This window comes from Fringilla coelebs (assembly GCF_963513975.1).
Source record: "Fringilla coelebs genome assembly, chromosome: 1".
Classification (NCBI taxonomy): Eukaryota; Metazoa; Chordata; class Aves; order Passeriformes; family Fringillidae; genus Fringilla; species Fringilla coelebs.
In genome coordinates this window covers 21,027,377-21,045,075 of record NC_140028.1, presented here as the reverse complement: position 1 = coordinate 21,045,075, position 17,699 = coordinate 21,027,377, and the positions used below count along the sequence as shown (strand labels likewise).

Sequence of the window (17,699 nt, the reverse complement as noted above, 5' to 3'; positions counted from 1 at the left end):
ACTAGTTCCAAGTAAGATTGTTCCAAGGAGTGGCATAAGATGGTTTTGACTCACTAAATGAAATATTTGTTTTTTTAAATGAGAAGTGACTGTTCAGTGCACAAACAGCTGCTATGATGTACAGAGTTTTTTTAAAGGATTATCTATAAATTTTTAACCATTCATGGTACATAAATTTTTATTTATGTCAATTTGAGGGAAATTCAACTTTGTGGAAATAACTTTTTACTGGTTTTTTTTCTGTTAACCAAGGAACATTGCAATAAGTGACATATTCTTAGCTTTCTTACAGAGTTTCTATTTTGATAAAATAATCTCTTAGTCACGTTCACGGAGATGACTTGGCAGAGACTAAGCACAAGGAAAGAAAAAGAGAATATCTTCTATTTCTTATGTTTTGTTAGTTTGGTAGAAAATTTCATCAGCTTTTTTAATAAGTTTGCCTTTCTCTTCAAGCAGGGAACAATTGTCTTCTCATAATTGGATAGAAAATAAAAAATACATGTATGATATTATGCTGATGAATTGTGGTCAGGTTCATGATTCTTGTTGTGAACATAGCAAATACCAAAATCTGAACTTCCATGGGGTTTATATTATCTGAATCACTTTACATGGCATTCTTTATGCCATTATTTGCCCTCTTGTAATTTTTCATTTTGAATTAATATTCCCATGAGCAGTATAAGCCCAGCACAAAAACTTTCTGCTATAGGACAGCAGTTAGAGTGCTTGAAACTAAGGGAAGCTTGGGAGTTGAGCAATTCTACAGCCTTCCTGCATAGACAGAATCCTAGTCTGAAACCTAACAGAGAAAACCAGCATGTACAGCCAGGCTGTGCTTCATGTATATGATTTCTGGGTGCCAGTTAGTTGAGACAATTCCTTTTAATAACACAAAAATTGTTTTCATAGAGCATCTTCTTCAAACTCAAGACTACTGTTTTTCTAGTTTAAAGATTTTCTTATCTCTCTATGGCAAGTTTCCAATGTATTTTATTTTGGCTCTCTGTGCTGCTCCACTCTGTTAAAGTTTTCCTCACCATGGATATTTGTTCTTTTGTCAGTATTTTCTGTATTCTAAACATTTTAAATTTAATTTAATGTTATTGGATTTAGAGAATAGATCAACATGTTATAGTGTTTTATACATTATGTAGTTTAAAAATATGTTGAAATAGATACTTATAGGTTAGTATTCTTCTTTTTGGTTGAATTTTCCAAGAGAAAATAATAAGCTTAGCAGTCAGAATCATAAAATCAAAGGATGTTGGAACTAGTTAGACTTTAATGGAACTGATCTCTCTCTTCCCTGAAGCCATGCTCCTGCGAGTCATGCAGCCACCCTCATAATACTGTAAATGTAAAGAGTATGTTCAGGATGCACTCACACAAGACAGCAGAATTATGAGCGTCTGTTTTCATCACTTGGGAAGAATAGTTGTGGCTGACTTGGGCTTGTTTTGGCATTAAAGCTTCTGTTTTTTTATGAAAACTGCTGACTTGAGCTTTTTAGTGTTCAATACTTGTAATTAGGCTCACCTGGTATTATAGGTTATGAGCTACTTTCTCCAGGGATGATTCTCTAGACATTTTCAGGAGGCTGTAGATCAAAACAGTCCTTTGATACCTCTCCTCAATATATTTCTCCTTATCTCCTCCTTTCTATTTCATCATTTCAACATGTTACCTGCAAAAACTCAGCATGGTTTTTACCAAGGAGGAATAGCCTCCCAGGATATTGAGGTTATTGAGATATCACACGTGAGTAAGGGTATGAACAATGTAAAGGCGTTAACTTGAATAGTTTTTGGAGAGCAGTATCTTTATCCCAGAGTAATCCCAGATTTAGTTTGGTTTGGTTTTTTTCCCATATAAACTGTTAGTAAGAAAACATGAACAGAAGATACCTTCATTTCCTTTGCTGTACATACTACTGAATGATTGAAAAAAATCTGGAAATAACTAGAAGTTTTTTAATTATTGGATGAGTTAGGAAGACAATCCAATAAGATGAATTGTAGACAATTCTGATGACGAATTTGAAGTCAGAGATGTATAAAAGTTTATTTAGTAGTAAAAAATAACGTTTCCTGAAACAATCTAAATGGCTTTACTGATGACTTTTAACTATTTGTATCAAATACATCAGGCTTCTTAAATCAGTAGTGATTGGTGCAATAAAAACAGATTTCAAAGGGTAGTTTTAATGAACAGAAATTTGATATTAAAAATATTCTAAATATTTCTATTTTGCACCACAGGTAGAGATATCACGATAAGAGCATAATGAAAAATGTTGACTAAATATTCAGGAAAGAGGAGAGATTCACTGACCATGGTTGAATCAACTATAACACCATAACTGCATAAATACCCTCAAGATGTTGGATTGAATTCTTGGAAAATCAGCAATGAGGTTCCTGAACAATACCAAATTTCAGAACCAGGAACAAAGTTCTGAAACAGTTAATGCCAGTATCTCTAGACATGGATCTGGTGGACACCTTTTAACTCTATGGAGTTTCTTCATACTGAAGATGTTCGGTACTTCACAAAGGCTTCCTGTGTGGCCTAAACCATTTATATTAAGGTTTACTACTGAATGCTGGTGCTGAGACTAGTTTGTATCTCTGGAATGACTTCTACAAATGACCCAGCTGTGGGCAGTGCTGAATGCTAATATGGGCACTTCCAGCTGCTGATGATACCAGTGGAAATGGTGATGGTTTTCATACTTAGTTTCACTAGCAGTGGGTATTTTTGCTTACTTGCAGGTTGAAAGCAGAACCAGACCTGTCAGTCAAGAGTATCTGGGGAATTCCTGTCCCCTGGAGTCAGAAAACACAATTAGGCTTGCTGAAAATACAATTAGGCTTCCCAGCTGCAGAGCTTTTCAAATGAAAGTTCAGTAATGTTAGTTACAATGCTTTTTAACTCCCAACTTCTTTCAACAACATTTCTGCTAATTTGATACCTGTGAGTTAATGCTGTGTTTTGGGAGGGTTTAGTCTCTCAGTGGTGTACTTTTATTTTGATGTATTTGCAGTAGTTGTGGTACAATTTTCAAAGTGTAGACGAATAAAGTATTATCACTGTTGTCTTTTTTTATTCCTTTGATAAGGAATAGTTGTAGTATTTTCTCAATTAATTTTAAAAAATAAAATTAAATGTTCATTCTTTAATTGTAGAGTTGTTGGGGGGCAGCAAGGCTAGAGGAAAAAAATGTCTATTTATTCTCCCTTATTTAAGGCAGGAAAGGATTGGACTGATTTAGAAAGGCTAACTACAGGATGTGGAGCTCTGCCATGTTTACTTACGGAACACATACTAGATGAGACAATTGTCTTTTATCACCAGGAGAAGATTTTTGTTATGTGATGGTAGTCTTCACTCTAGCTGTGGTTTTAGTGATTTAAGGACAATTGAACAGATAGTCAGAATATTCAGATATGCTCCAAAAGGAGGCTAGTCCACAAAATATTTATATCATGAAATCCTCCATCAGCTCTTCTATTTTACAGATGAGCATACCTTTTCACTTTTTCAATGTCATCATTCCCATTTGCTTTTACTTGTGCACTCATGGGTGCTTTCTGCGATGATAGAAGAAGTAATATTGATTTTTAAAAAGTAGGAAATTTACTTATCTCTTCCAAAAGATGTTTTTCTAATTATGTTCTTTATAGAGAGAAAGTCGAAGTAAATTCGTAGTGATGTGGCTCCTGGAGTATCTTGGACTCAGAGCAAACACAGACAGATGGTGCCAGAGTGAGTTGATCAGAAGCCTGGGGTGAGGACGAATACTACTGGGTACAAAGTCTCATCTATGAATAACATTAACAGACGGTGAAGATTCTCACAGAGCAATAAAAGGCACTGTCACAGAAACAAAAATCCAGTTTTTACCAAGGCCTGTTTGGAATTTGGTTTGTCACTGACATGATTCAATTACTCCAAAATTTGAAAGCTGAGCAGTAACTCAAGTTACTCTTTCCACATGTCACTTTTTTCTCATCCTTTAGGAAGTTTTGCATCCGTAGTGTACTCTCTGTTACAACAGCTGATTTGTAAGAATAGGTTTGTTGTAGGAAATCGATTTTCTTGTTTCAGTGTGAGGCTAGTAAGCAACGAGAACTTTGATTTTGTCAGCTGGAAGAGAGTCAGGCCTCTAATCTCAGGTGTACTTTATCCATGTATACAGACCATGTCAGAAAACAGTTTTGGAACAGTTGTGGACACTCTTCCTCACAGTTATGTGCCTAAGAGCTAAACATGTTTTATTGTTTCGAGTGCAGTGTTCACCAACAGGGTGAAAACTACTACTATTTGCATGACAAAATCTGATTAACAGGTAACTTCAGGAACAGCAGCATGTTGTCTGTTTCAAGATTAAATGTGAATTTAAAGCAGAAAGCATCCTGTAGTCATATTTCATCATATCTAGTGATGTTGCTGCATTCTTCTCTTTACAGTATCTATGCTGAAATTCTTAAGAAAGGATTATACTATGTGTTCTATTGGAAACTATTCTTTAAAAGATTAGCTAATGGATTTGGGACTCCATTGTGTACATTTCCCATTTCCTAGCTGTTACAATACTAATTACCTATGTACACTTAATGAATGTTCTTTCTTTGCTTAGACATGGAACATTGATGAGTTGTGATAATCCTAGGATCACAACTTTATCTCCTCTGATGATTTTTTCGGGTATTGGCTGTGATATCACAGCCATGCCTTTGCCTCTCTTTTGGCTCTACCTTCAGAGGCCAGGGAGAGATGGAAGTAAGATGCAGATATAATAAGCTGCTTTTTGGGTGTCCATATTTAAAGAAAGCTCTTGTTTCCAATGTTGGAAACAGACTGTTACAAAGATTCTGTTGTAGCAGCTTAGTTACAATAGCAGAAAGAATTGGAAATATCAGCATTGATATTGTTTCATATTTGAATAGTGATATCTGCTCAGTCCTCATACAAAATAAAAATGACAATTGATTTTGAACATGATGGAATTGACCACGTTCTGTAGTAGGGAGGATGATCATTCCCTTCCCCCTCCCACCCCCAAATTTTATTCCACAATGTCTACAATTAGGATAGTAGATTTTTTACAAAGTCATGGCAGGTGAGGGTACCTCTGTGAGAAAAGACAAAAAGAAAACCACCTAATAAAGTAAGGGTTTCCTTCTGCCAATGTCTGCCTTGAACTCACTCAGGGATTAGGTCTGCAGATATTATTATTCAAAAAAAGAAAAAAAATGATTCTCAGAAATGTATATGATGGCATAACAAGTTAGTAATCTATGTGCCCTGATCAATAATATGAAAAAATAAAATGCATGAAAGAAAGAGCTATGATGCAGGAGAATAAGAGCTCGATGAGGAGCAGAACTAAGATATATTCTTCTTGTTTAAGTGCAATTGTACTAAAATAAATGTGAATAAATGTGAATAAAATCTTTTTATATTTACAACAGTACTCAAGCTTTGTAGGAAAACAGATATTCACAGAGCTGTTGGTGCCCCTGCTCCCTCTGGTAGCTGCTGGGACCCGCTGCTGCTGCTTCCTTCACTCTGTGGGGTTATGGGCAGCAGGCCAGCTGGTGGCCTGGCTTCTTTCTCTTACAACACTCATGTATGCCCAGTAACTCTGAGCTCTTAATGGTTAATTAATAGGCTTTAATTAAGAGGTTAAAGGATTTCAATATAGGATTAAATTCTGATCTTCTCTTTGACACTGATTAGTTGGGGTGGTTTTGTACACCTACATTTTTTTGGAAAACTCAAGCATTATCTGCCAGAAATAGTATTAGATTTGCTACTATTTATACAGTTTTTGATGCAAAAATTTCTTATCTTTTACCAAATACTTTTTATCAAATACTTTTAATCTTAAATGAAAAAATACTGCTGCAACCTAAATTGACATATTTTACTTCTGAGAAGTGAAGTTTGAGTTCAGTGCACTTTTTCAGTAGAGGGGAAGTATGGAGGCGTGGATTTAGATATAATTAGTATGGGGAAAATCATTACACACTTTGTTCATGCACTTTCAAGAAGATCCTCCTGCAGGTGAGAACATCAGTCTCTCTGAGCTCCTTCATCATTAAAAGAAAATTATATTAGCATGATGAAAGTAATTTGTGTTTTGGCCTTACTTCCTGTTACTTTTAAAATATGAGCACTATGGAAAATAAATCTTCCGAGAATTGGCAAACTTTCAAGAGGCTCTTCCTCTAGAGTGCTGCTAGCAATGTGGCTTCATTGGTGCAACTTTTACGGTAAGAATACTGACACAGTCAAAACTGAGATGCATCAGAAATAATTGCAAACACCACTTCTGGTGATGATTATGCAGCATCAAACATTTTGGTGTAGCTTTCTTGGGTGAAGTTGAGACAGCCATGTGTTGAGCACAACCAAGACTCGCTTACACTGGCTTTCCCAGCTTTGCTCACATTTATTTCCTGTTTGTTAGAAAAGGAAAATCATCGAGATAGGAACACTTCTGTCACAGAAGTAAAAAGATAGGGGCTACTTAATAATTGAAAATGCTCATGAATGTTGTAAAGAATGTGGAATGAACTCATTCTAATCATGATACTGCAATGTCAAGAGGTGTTACATTTCGGAGCCGAGACAGTCTGACCTATTATTTAGTGTGTGTTTATTTTGCCTATGTGTGTAACTGTCCAATGAAAAAGTAATTTTTCTATTCATAGTAAGGATAAAAACATTTATCACAGTACCTGGCTTATTTTGGACATTTCTGAAACTACAGGTGTGAAGTGAATGGCTTCCTATTGTAAGTCAACAGCTGATGCAAAAAAAGTAACCCGAGTTACTATGAGAAATACTATCTCTGCTGGTGATGCCCTTTATAAATGTTATAATGTTGCAATGTGCTTAATTGCCAACAACTGAATTAGCCTCTTTTTCTGTCACATTTGGTAAATACTGTATCTCTTTAGAAGGAAATTTAGAATAAATTTAATAAAAGTGTCATTTGTGGAAACAAGTAAAATATAAGATAAACCATGAAACTTCTTCTGAGTGAATAATTTAGACAGAACAGTATTTTGTATACTTTAAATAAAAAGGCTGAATAAAAAATAACTTCTAGTAATTAAAATATTTATAAAATGTGCCTCAGTCTCCTTAAAACTGATAATTAATAGAATTCCTAAAATAAGCAGTTTCGGCAAAAATGTAGAGATAATTAAGGGGCAACTAGATTTCTAACGCTTTTATATTGGTGTAATATTTCTGCTTCAAAACAGCATTCAAGTGAATCAGGAAGAAACATCTAACTATAAAACTACGAGCAGCATGTTTTTATCAGTGTAGATACAAAAAGTAGAATGATAGGATAAAAATAGACTGTAAAAGGAAACTTTTATTGGAGCCAAGAGTATTCCTAGGAGTTTAAATTTCAGGTGAGAATTTTTGTATAGGATATGAAAGTTTGTATACATCCTATCTCAGCTCTGTGTGGAAAATATCCCAATAGGAGTCTTGAGTTTTGCTTAATGCTCATAACATATTAAGGATGCTGCAATAGCTGCAAAATAATAATAATTCTAGAAAATAAAACACTTTTCTGTTTTTTTTTTTTTTTTAAGTCATGAGATGTTATTTCCTTACTGCTCAGTAAGGAGCTCTGACCCTTTCTACTTTTTTTTTTACCTGGGGGTCTTTTATGGTTGGTTGACTTGCAGGTCTAGAGACATTTTGGTTTCTGGTTGGGATTTTCTAATAGATAGACAACTACAAGTGGTGGTAGTTGAGAGTGTCATGATGCTGGATGTGAATAGTGCTATGCCTGATGTTCTTCTTTACAGAAATACACAGGCTACAGATCTTCCCTGTCCATTGTGCCTTTTCTCATAGGAATTAGGAACAAATGCTGGTTGTCATCAATTTGAGACAGAATGCAGAAAGAAAGGCTCACTATTCCTGTGCACAGTTTCTGAAAACTCCACTTTCAGTTGTCCAGAGTGAGTGGCAGCAGTAGTACATGATAATACTATGGCATCAGTAGAACTGAAGATTCAAATAGTATCACCTATTGTAAGGTGTCTCTGATGGAGTCCTTTTTAATATTCAGTAAATCTTGCGCTCACGTTGCATTGTTATCCTTAAATGAGAGAGTTCTAAAAGGTTCCTTCTGTCACTAGGGCTATTTTTCCAAACTTGAAACACAATTGTATTTGAGACAATTGTTTTTTTTCCTATCAGAATTGGCAAAACTTATTTAAGTGAAGTTGAAGGTATCTGGAAATGTAAAGCATGCAGATTGACTGTTTACATACTTTTTTTTCTAATGGGTTAGTTAAAAAAAATGGCCATAATTATCTGTAATTTTTACAGTTCCTGGCAGCCTACTTTTGCAGTAAGTTCAGCTGCTTGTTCCTGATCTTCATTGTCAGCTGAGGTTCAGTTCTTACAGCTTCAGCACTTTATGGAAGCAGCTCCTTTGGGATAGTGTGGATTACAAACACAGGGACGAGGCCATGGAACTGGAGATAAAATGTTTTTAACTGCATGAACGCAGTTGTGGAAGGAACTTGGAGAGTTTCCTTGGAGAGTCAGGCACTTTTTCAATTACAACTGGCATGGGTAATCTTACATTAAATGAGACCTAAAATTACCTGGGAAGTGTTGGCCTTGTTGCAAGGGTAAAGAGCAGAAGGAAAACTACCACTGTTGTGTGTAACAGTATGGATTTAGCTTACCCGCTTGATTCTTAGACATAAAAACCAGAGTCACACTGATACGCCGGTACAGCTGGAGAGGGTAAAGAATTAGATGAAAAAATCTGTTAGAGGAAAAATGAAGAATTTATTTATGGAGAAAGAATTAAAAATGCTGCTAAGAATGTTTATTTTAGAGTCAAATGAGAAAAACATGGTAGGAATAGATAGACTCACAATGGTTTAAGAAACGATTTTCTAATTTTTTTTTTAAACTATGAGCAGCTATGGAGTAGCATGAACAGCTATGGCGAATGAGGAAAAATATCACAGTAATCACCACAAGATTTGCATGAAAGTTGTGGAAACTTCTGTTGTAACATAAGATTTTAAATAAGATCTAGAAAATAATAATTCGAACCTTCTCAATTACATTGAAATAAAACAGAGTGGTGTGAAAATATTCAAAGGTGTTAAGTAGTTTCCATATGGATTTATGAAGGAACTGACTTGTTTACAGGTGGTTACTCTTATAACTACTAGCTATGGAGAAATGAGGGAGCTTTGTCTGAATGATTTGCCCATTAAACTTTTGGAGCAATGTGGTATTATCTTTAATTTTAAATGCCCATATTTCTTATTATCACCAAAGAAGTGTTGGAAAAGATCTTGATAAATTGGATGTTTTACTTTATTGTGTCTGTTTAAAACTTAGTTGTAACTTTCTAGCTTTATGTCTATTATAGATTGTAAAAGTAGAATAAACAATTCAGTAAAAGATGAATTTTAATAAACAAGAAACAATTAGAAAGACATCACTTCTCAATTTAATCTTGTAATTACTTTGAACTGCTGAGGAAAAGGTAGGAGTAAGTATCTGTTGTTCTGAGGAAAACTGAGAGTAACTGGTACAGCCAGGAGCTACCTACCTCCTTTTTCCTTTTTATACATCTTGTCTGGCTTATCTCAATATCATTAAACCCACACAGAAATATGATAACCTTAATTGTGTCAGTCCTTTTTAGTCCATATGTTCATCTTCTTCATGCTGTGAACACTTTTTTTGTGTTCACAGGACTATTGTACTTAGCTATTGTTCCCTGCTCCCCTGTTAACAAAGAGCAGTTTCACTTCTGCTAATAAACAAAGTTGATAAGCAAAGGTTGCAGTTTTATTCAATACTGAGCATTATAAAGAGGAAAAAAACAAAACAGGGAAAGTGATCCTGTCTGTTCCAGGTAGGCTTTTTGTCTAGCTGGTGTGTTTTCTGTTGATTCATTTACAGTCATATCCTCATCTATTAAAATACAGGGGCTTTTTTTTTCTACATTCTTGCTTTTTTTTTAATGACTTTCTGACTGTATTAAGTTAAACTAGAGTCAGTGACATGACTTCATCTGTAGTTAAAAAATTATTTAGGGTCATGCCAAAGTAAGTAATTCATTCTGACATGAGGAAGAATGCAATGGGAGAATATTTTCTATTTTCCAAGGGAGATCAAATAAACTGTGAACAAAATGTGATGCAGTGTGACCCGTAAGCCTTTGCAGAAAGCCCCAGTAAGTGGGGAAAAGAAAGAATGGAGCCAGGCCAACTTGAAGATATCATATTGGCCGTGTATTTCACTTCTAAGAACAGCCTGTTATGAGGTTCCCACCAGCAGAGAATATTTGGGTTCATTCTCCAGCATGAAGCAAATGATGTTAGGTCATAACAGAACATCTTCACATTCTTTACATCTTCATATCTTTACCCTGCTCCCTTGCATGGAAAAGAGACACTGAAACAGAGATCTGGTAGTTTTGGATGCTCATGAGCTCTGATATAGTTGGCTTTTCCCACTCGAAGTGTAAGTGAGCAGCAGCACTGGTATGAGCCATAGGCAAGGTCATTTAGCAGGCACATTCCTTTCTTTCCATTCTCTTAGCTCTTTTTCTTCTCTTCAGCATTTCTGGCACAGTCAGTGTAATTCACTTAGATTTAGAATATATTTATGCATTAGACAGTATATGAGTTTTACAGTATTTTTTCAGGGAAACTGTCCAAAGACATCAAGTTCCATATGTGTGAACTTATTATAACTCTGTTGGGGCGCTTTTTATGTAGGATCCAGACTTTGGCCATATTGTGGGTTTTTTCCTTTTGGTTTGGTTTTTTAAAGTTTTTTTTGTGAATTCATTAAGAGTATGATATTGGTAAATAAATACTTCACTGATTGAGAGGCAGGTAGTACTTTTCTTAGTGTGAACAAAGTTATTTCTTTTGTAAGTAATAAATTTTTTGCTGTATTTAGGGCTTCCTTTTTCTGTGACTAGTCAATTCTGTAGGCTCTTTAAAGATGTTCTGCACTTAAAATTACATCGCTGTTCCTCTGTGTCTCTTTCATGTTAATAAATATCACAGAATATTTAAAGTAAAGAATAATTCCTTAATAGGTTAGAGATTAGGAGACATAAAAATCACGGGTCTTTTCCTAGGTAGCTCCACCTGTAAACCAACTCAAAACATAATAGGTGAAAAAGCTAAAAATTTCAGATTTGTTTCCACAGACATTTTCAGGAGGATTTACTCTATTAATAAATAATTTCAAAGTGAAATATCACACTATTGATACTGCTCAATAAGGCTGTTATTGTCATTATATGTCTTTTAATCTTCTTTTTCTGAAGATTAAACTACTACTGAAAATGCTAGGAAAAATATGTCAGTTAATTTTTAAAGTGGGGAAAATGCATTTCCCACCTGAAAAAAAAAAGAGTTAATTTTCTGCTATATTCTTTGCTTAAACAGATAAAAATCACAATAGTTATGCCAAGTACAACTCACAGGAGAAACTATGCACACTTCTGAGATGAGCTTGGGAGTAATTGTTTCTGAATAGATTTCTTGGCCTCAGGGCAGGTAGAAATTCAAATGAATTGGATTTTATGGTATCTTTCTGTTTTAAAAGAAAAGGTTTGTGAAAGTTTACCTAAAACTGGTACTTTCAGCAGAAATCAAAGTAAGCACTTGTGTCTAGCTCTTTTCAATATCTTAGATTTCTCCTATTTATTGTAAATTCCAGTGCATAGATTAAAAAGCAGCTTTTTTACTTGACAGTTGTATTTTTAAGCCCTTTCAATTTGAATATATTTTTTTCAGTCTAAGGTCTTAGCTTAGATATTTCACTTAGATAGGTGCCCCTGAAATTAAACCTACTGACAGTAGAAAATAGTTAACTTTTATTTGAGGAAGTCATACAGTTAGAAATAATACAATTCCAATGAGACAGTTGAGATCTTGCCAGCAAGAAAGTTAAAGTGCTGTGAATTGAGTGAATGCCTGCAGAGATCTCTGCTGACATCTACTTTCTGTCAATATTTCATTTTCATTGATATGAAAGCTGAAAACTCTGAATTGTGAATGGCTTCAATACTCTAGTTGTGTTATCTGCCTGGGTATGATAACCCATTAATTTCAAGTAGAATTAGATGGAAGGTTTTTGTTTGAAGTTAGATTTGAGTCTTTGGTTGCTTAATAATTTTTCTTTATCTGGTGGACTTAGAGCAGAATCATGGTCTTCTGAGGTGGAGTTTTTTGTGATGCCCTTTCTCATTTCAATTGAATACTGGCAAAAATCATCATTTTTCAATTAAGAAATGTCCTATTTTGCATTGCTGCATATTGTTTTCTTTTTTATTTTTCATTTCTATTTTACTGCCTATGCATATCCATATCAAAGCATAAGCTCAAGGTTTTTCTGCCCTTTGCACTTCATAGAGTTGAAAGAAAATGTGGGGTCATTGGTCAGACTTTGAGAGAGCTATTCTCACAGTAGTTTCTGAAAAAAATAAAGATCTGGGGTTTTCTGTTAGTAAAAGTGGTTACTTTTTTTCTTTTGCTAAAGCAAATAGTTCTTGTTGAATATTTTTCCTTATGATTCTGCCTAGGTTTATACTTCATATCTCTTGTCTGATTCCATAAAGCTCTTGCCAATAATGTAACAACAGGAATGTTCTCTGAAGAGAATCTCTGAACTGACCTCCTGCTCAGAGCATGGCTATTGCCAAGACTCAGTTAAGGCAACTGGAGCTCTATCTGGGCAAGTTTTGAAAAGCTCCAAGCATAGTGATCCCACAGTGTCTTGGGACAACTCTTTTCAGTTCTGCGTTGCCTTCCAAATGTACATGCTTCTAATGCCCAGCCTGAACCCCCTCACAAAGTGCCATGTTAGTGCCTTTTGCTGCTCAATTTGGATTTTTGACTACTAGGAAGAATTTGGCTCTGTAATTTTTCTTTTCAGGTAATGTTTAGATTAGATAGCTAGTTTCAGACTAGCTATCTAATCTAGCTATCACTCCTTAGTCCATTCCTCTTCACTGGATTGAGCAAAGACACAATCATTTTCTTTTTTGTTGACAAACTGGACTTTCCAAACGTGTCCAATTTGTCCATATCCATCAAAAACAGGCAGACACCAACCTGGGCACAATAGTCCAGGTGCAGCCTGGCCAGTACCAGTCAAGGAGAATAAATAACTTCCCTTAATCTGCTGCTCATACTCTTGCTAACATGGACCCATATGTAACTTGTCCAATTTGTAATGAAAGCACACACAGCACTGGCTCATTGCCTGGTTTCCACCCATTGCCCATTTCCAACCCATTCCAGGGGTTCTTATCAGCAGAACTGCTGTTCAGCTGTTTCCCAACCTCTACTAACACATGGGGTTATATATATATGGGTAATATCCATTAAGAAGTGGGTGTAGGCAGTGACAGGTTATCTGGCACAATTGTAAAAGCAGGAACTTCAGGAGTACAGTACAGGAAGAATGTCATATGCTACCAGTCATTGCCACCAGCAGAAAAATTGTTAATTGAATGGACTTGGCAGAACTGAAAGTGAACAAACCCTTTTTGAAGCTGGATTGAAGCCACATCCGTGCTCCTGGGAATATGAAATGAGGCAAGTGCTACATCTGTAAGAAAACTTTGAGAGAGAAATGAGGAAATGAGAAGCAGCTTCTATGCTTCCATCTGGCCTAAACATCCTGGATTCTTTCTTAACAGTTGCCCCTCTAATGGTATATTTTTAGCAGATTTAGAATTTTCAGAAACATTTATGTGAACTTTTGGGAGGTAGGTATAGTTTCAGAACTTCTTGTCAGTAATTTTTTTTTTTTTTGTAAAATGCTGAAAGTTTTAGGGGTATTTCTAGAGGGGAGGAGAAAATCAAAACTACTTTACAGTAATAAAATGTCAATAATAAACTTACATTTCTTACTTGCCTTTGGCATGGATCAGGAGAGTCTCACAGTTTGCTGCCTTTTGACTGATATTGAATTTTTCATTTCTGGAAAGGTGTGGGCAATCAGGAAAAGCAGAATTAAATTAACTCTGTTCCAGATCAAAGCAAATATTCCAATGCAACCTATATCTTGATGCTGGCAGAGCAATCCAAATTCTTACAAACAGTTGCTTTTCACACTGAAATGTCTTCTACGAAGTTATCTCAGATATGCTTTTTAAAGAAAAACAAACTTGTCTAGTCATAAAGGCCTCATGAACTTCACCACTGTAACTTCCAGCCGACACAAGTGTGGTTCAGGGAAGTAATTCTCACAAGAACAGAGCTTAATTGCCAGTTTCCCATACTAAAATTTCAGTATCATTAGGTGTCTGTAAACTCATGCCAGCTTCTCCTTTTCCTCTAAAATTTATAGCAGTTGTTAAAGTATATACTTGTATTTTTGAAACAAATGTAGTGAAGGAGTGAGACTTTGCATCAGTACAGATAGATGGCATGTGCTATAGGGGCCATTGCCAAAATACACTTATATAAGGGTCATGTGTATGCATTTCTGAGTTTTCTACTTAAATGAGCTGTTAATTATGATCTAATATAACTATCTGGATTTACAAACAAAAAAAGTCCCTATCATGTCTAAAAATAAGGCTTTTCATTGTGGATAAAATTTTGGCCCAAAATACAATTCTTGGGCAGAACCATTTTTTCACTACTAGAGTGACATTGAGGTGGTGAAGTGTGTCCAGAGAAGGGCAATGAATTTGGTGAAGGCTCTGGAGTCCCATGAGGAGCAGCTGAGGGTGCAGGGGTTGTTTAGCCTGGAGAAAAAGAAGCTCAGGGGTGACCTTATTGCTGTCTGCCTGAGAGTGCAGCCAAGTGTGGGTCAGGCTCTCCTCTCAGGTAACCAGGATGAGAGGAAATGGCCTCTAGTTGCACCAGGGGAGGTGTAGGTTGGATATGAAGAAAAAAATTCTTCATGGAAAGGGGTTTTCAAGCATCAGAACAGGCTGTTCAGGGAAGTGTTTGAGTCACCATCCCTGGAGGTATTTAAAAGGTGTGTGGATGTGGCATTTGGGGGCATAGATCAGCAGTGATCTTGGCAGTGCTGGGTGAACAGTTGGACTCAATGATCTTAATAGTCTATTCCAACCTAAACTGTCATGGATGGCTCTTGACCTCTTGCATTAACAGAGTAACTCACTGGATATTGGGACTGGAAATTGTCGTTTTGGGATACTTGAGTTTGGCTTCAGTCTCTGAAGTTTGCCTTGGTACTTACTTTCATTTCCCTAGTAAGTGAACTTCTGAGCCCCTCAGGCAGCAATGACTGCAGACAGCTTGAACAAAATGGAATTTTATTTTGCATGATGTTTTCTGAAAAGTATACATTATAAAGTTTTTGCGAAATGTGTTTCAGATACTGTGCTATTCTGAACACCTAATTATTGCTGTGTGTTTTTAGCTTAAATTTTGGCTCAAACCTGTGCAGGCTGGATGATAAAAAATTAATTATTTATCCAAAAAAATAGATCAAAATTTTAAAAATGAAATTCCTAAAATGAGTACCCTGTATTTTTTTGAGTACTTATTCATCTCAGATGGTTCTGCTTGATAAATAGAACACATATTTTGTCTAACTGAATATTTCATAGATTCTTGTCTTCTCTGTTTAATTTTTTCTGACAGCTATTAGTACATGTAATATTTTTCTCAAAATAGAAAAAAGATGTAATAAGGAACAATTTTGGCAGATGATGTGTTTCCTATTAGAACAAGGATTTTGGAAAACTACTCCATATAACCTTGGAAAGTTTATACTTTAAAAGAAAAGTTATGACCTTTACATAGATTCTTGTGCTCAAGAGGAAATACAAGTGAAATTATTTCAGTACATGAGGCTTAAGATTTGGCAAAAGCCTTGTGCTTTTTATGCATCAGTGAGACTGGTAAGCAAGTAATCATACAAACAAAGGCTGTAGATTATAAGGAAGCCACAAAACTGAATGCAGCCTAAAAATAAACTTGGAGTTCAGCATAGATAATATGCTTTAAATGAAGAATGCAGTGTTAAGCAAAATTAAAAGGCAGGCAAGGTCTCAGAGATTACATGTGTTACTGATGGAAACAGGCCAGACTACCAACTACCAATTATATAGTGTTGTCAGTGTAAAAACGGAAATGTGCCAGGTTTCCAGACTTCCACTTTTTTCAACTTCATTCAGCTCTTGCTTGTTAGTAACTCGTGTCTTGCCCCATTCAACAAAGAGCACCCAACAGTGAGCTCTTTGGCAGAAGGGAGAAGGCAGAGGAAGCCCCTTACTCCTGATGCCCAAAAGGCTTTTAGGGCAATGCCAACTCTGCCATCCCTCCTGCAGAGGTCTCAGACCACCCCGTCTCCCTGCTGGTGCAGGTGGGAAAGGGCTGAAAGCGAGGGAAGAGGGAGCCACTGCTGCTGGGAGTCCACAGTGCTGGACTCAGGATTGATCTCGAAGTGACAAGGGCAGGTACACAGGAAAGTGACACATGAGCAAATGAAGTTACCCTCTTTCCCTCCTCCTGTGAAGGGGTCAGTGGCAGCTGGGAGCTCAGGCAGCAGGTTAGTACAGAGGAGAGAAATGACTCCAGCCTCCTGTCCTTCCTGCTGGAGAGAGGGAGCTGCCTGCCTGTTCCTACAATTCCTCTGTGGTCTGATGTAAAGTACATTCTTAGGCTAGTTTTCCTGAAAGACAAAGTAAATCCCAACAATTCTTGCCATATGTGTGAATATCCACGGTAAATAACTGCTTAAGTTAATTTTTAACCGGCTTGTGTAGTATTTCTTTTGGTAGGTGCCTCTGAAAATTCTGATGAAATAGTTTTGCATCATTAATTTATATGTGATCTATATAAATTATATATTTATGCTTAAGGAAGTTGGTCTCCTGGATTTAGTTGTTTTCTAGGAGGTTATTTTTTGTTCTATCTTATGATTCATGTGTGTGTAACTTAAGATTCTCTAGAAGAATAATTCTAAGGAAAAATAAATGCCTTTTGCAATTTTTTCTTTTTGGTCTTATGTTGCCTTTTTAATATTTCATAAAGAACGCTTAATTGTTTGGGTTTTGCCTGAACTTATTCAGGGAACTAAAAAAATCTGCCTAAATTAGATAAATAACTTTTAATTCGCTAAACTTTACAGTCTTGATTGCAAAATTAGGCAAGTTGAATTCCATGCTAAGAATTTAAATATCACTGTTCATACCCTTATAACTAAAAAAGAGAGTAGTCAAAGTTCTTTTTTTTTTCTCAATGGGTTTGAAACTCTTGTGATATGCAATGTCACCCTTCCCATCTTTTTCAGAATCTGCAAAAGCTAAAATATTATGGCTGTTTACAATGAAAATTAAATTTCCCATGACATCATTTACCTTTAGAAATAGAGCTTTTGAGGAAAACTACTGTTACAGAGCATTAGATGTGTCTGTAGGTTTGGTCAGCATGAGACACTTCCCATTATCATGTAATGAGATTTGATGATTGTGGACTCAGAAATATGGATGGATTAACATGATAAATTAACATTGCAGTTCTGGACACTCATGGCCACTGACTGCATTTGTTTCTAGTTATGGAAATAGATGGTAAATGTATGTGTGTATCTTAAGCAATTTTTCCTGGGTTTTACACCTAAGGCTGTCTTCTACTTTACATTTTACATGAGATGAGAGTTCTATC

At 35.8% G+C, this 17,699-nt stretch overlaps 1 protein-coding gene across 8 annotated transcripts in view; it reads left to right on the top strand.

Annotated features, from left to right (window-relative positions):
- Positions 1-17,699, top strand: part of RIMS2 (regulating synaptic membrane exocytosis 2) — a gene marked incomplete at both ends in the record, with an annotated part of 444,787 nt that overhangs the window by 68,648 nt on the left and 358,440 nt on the right. The window lies entirely within an intron of this gene.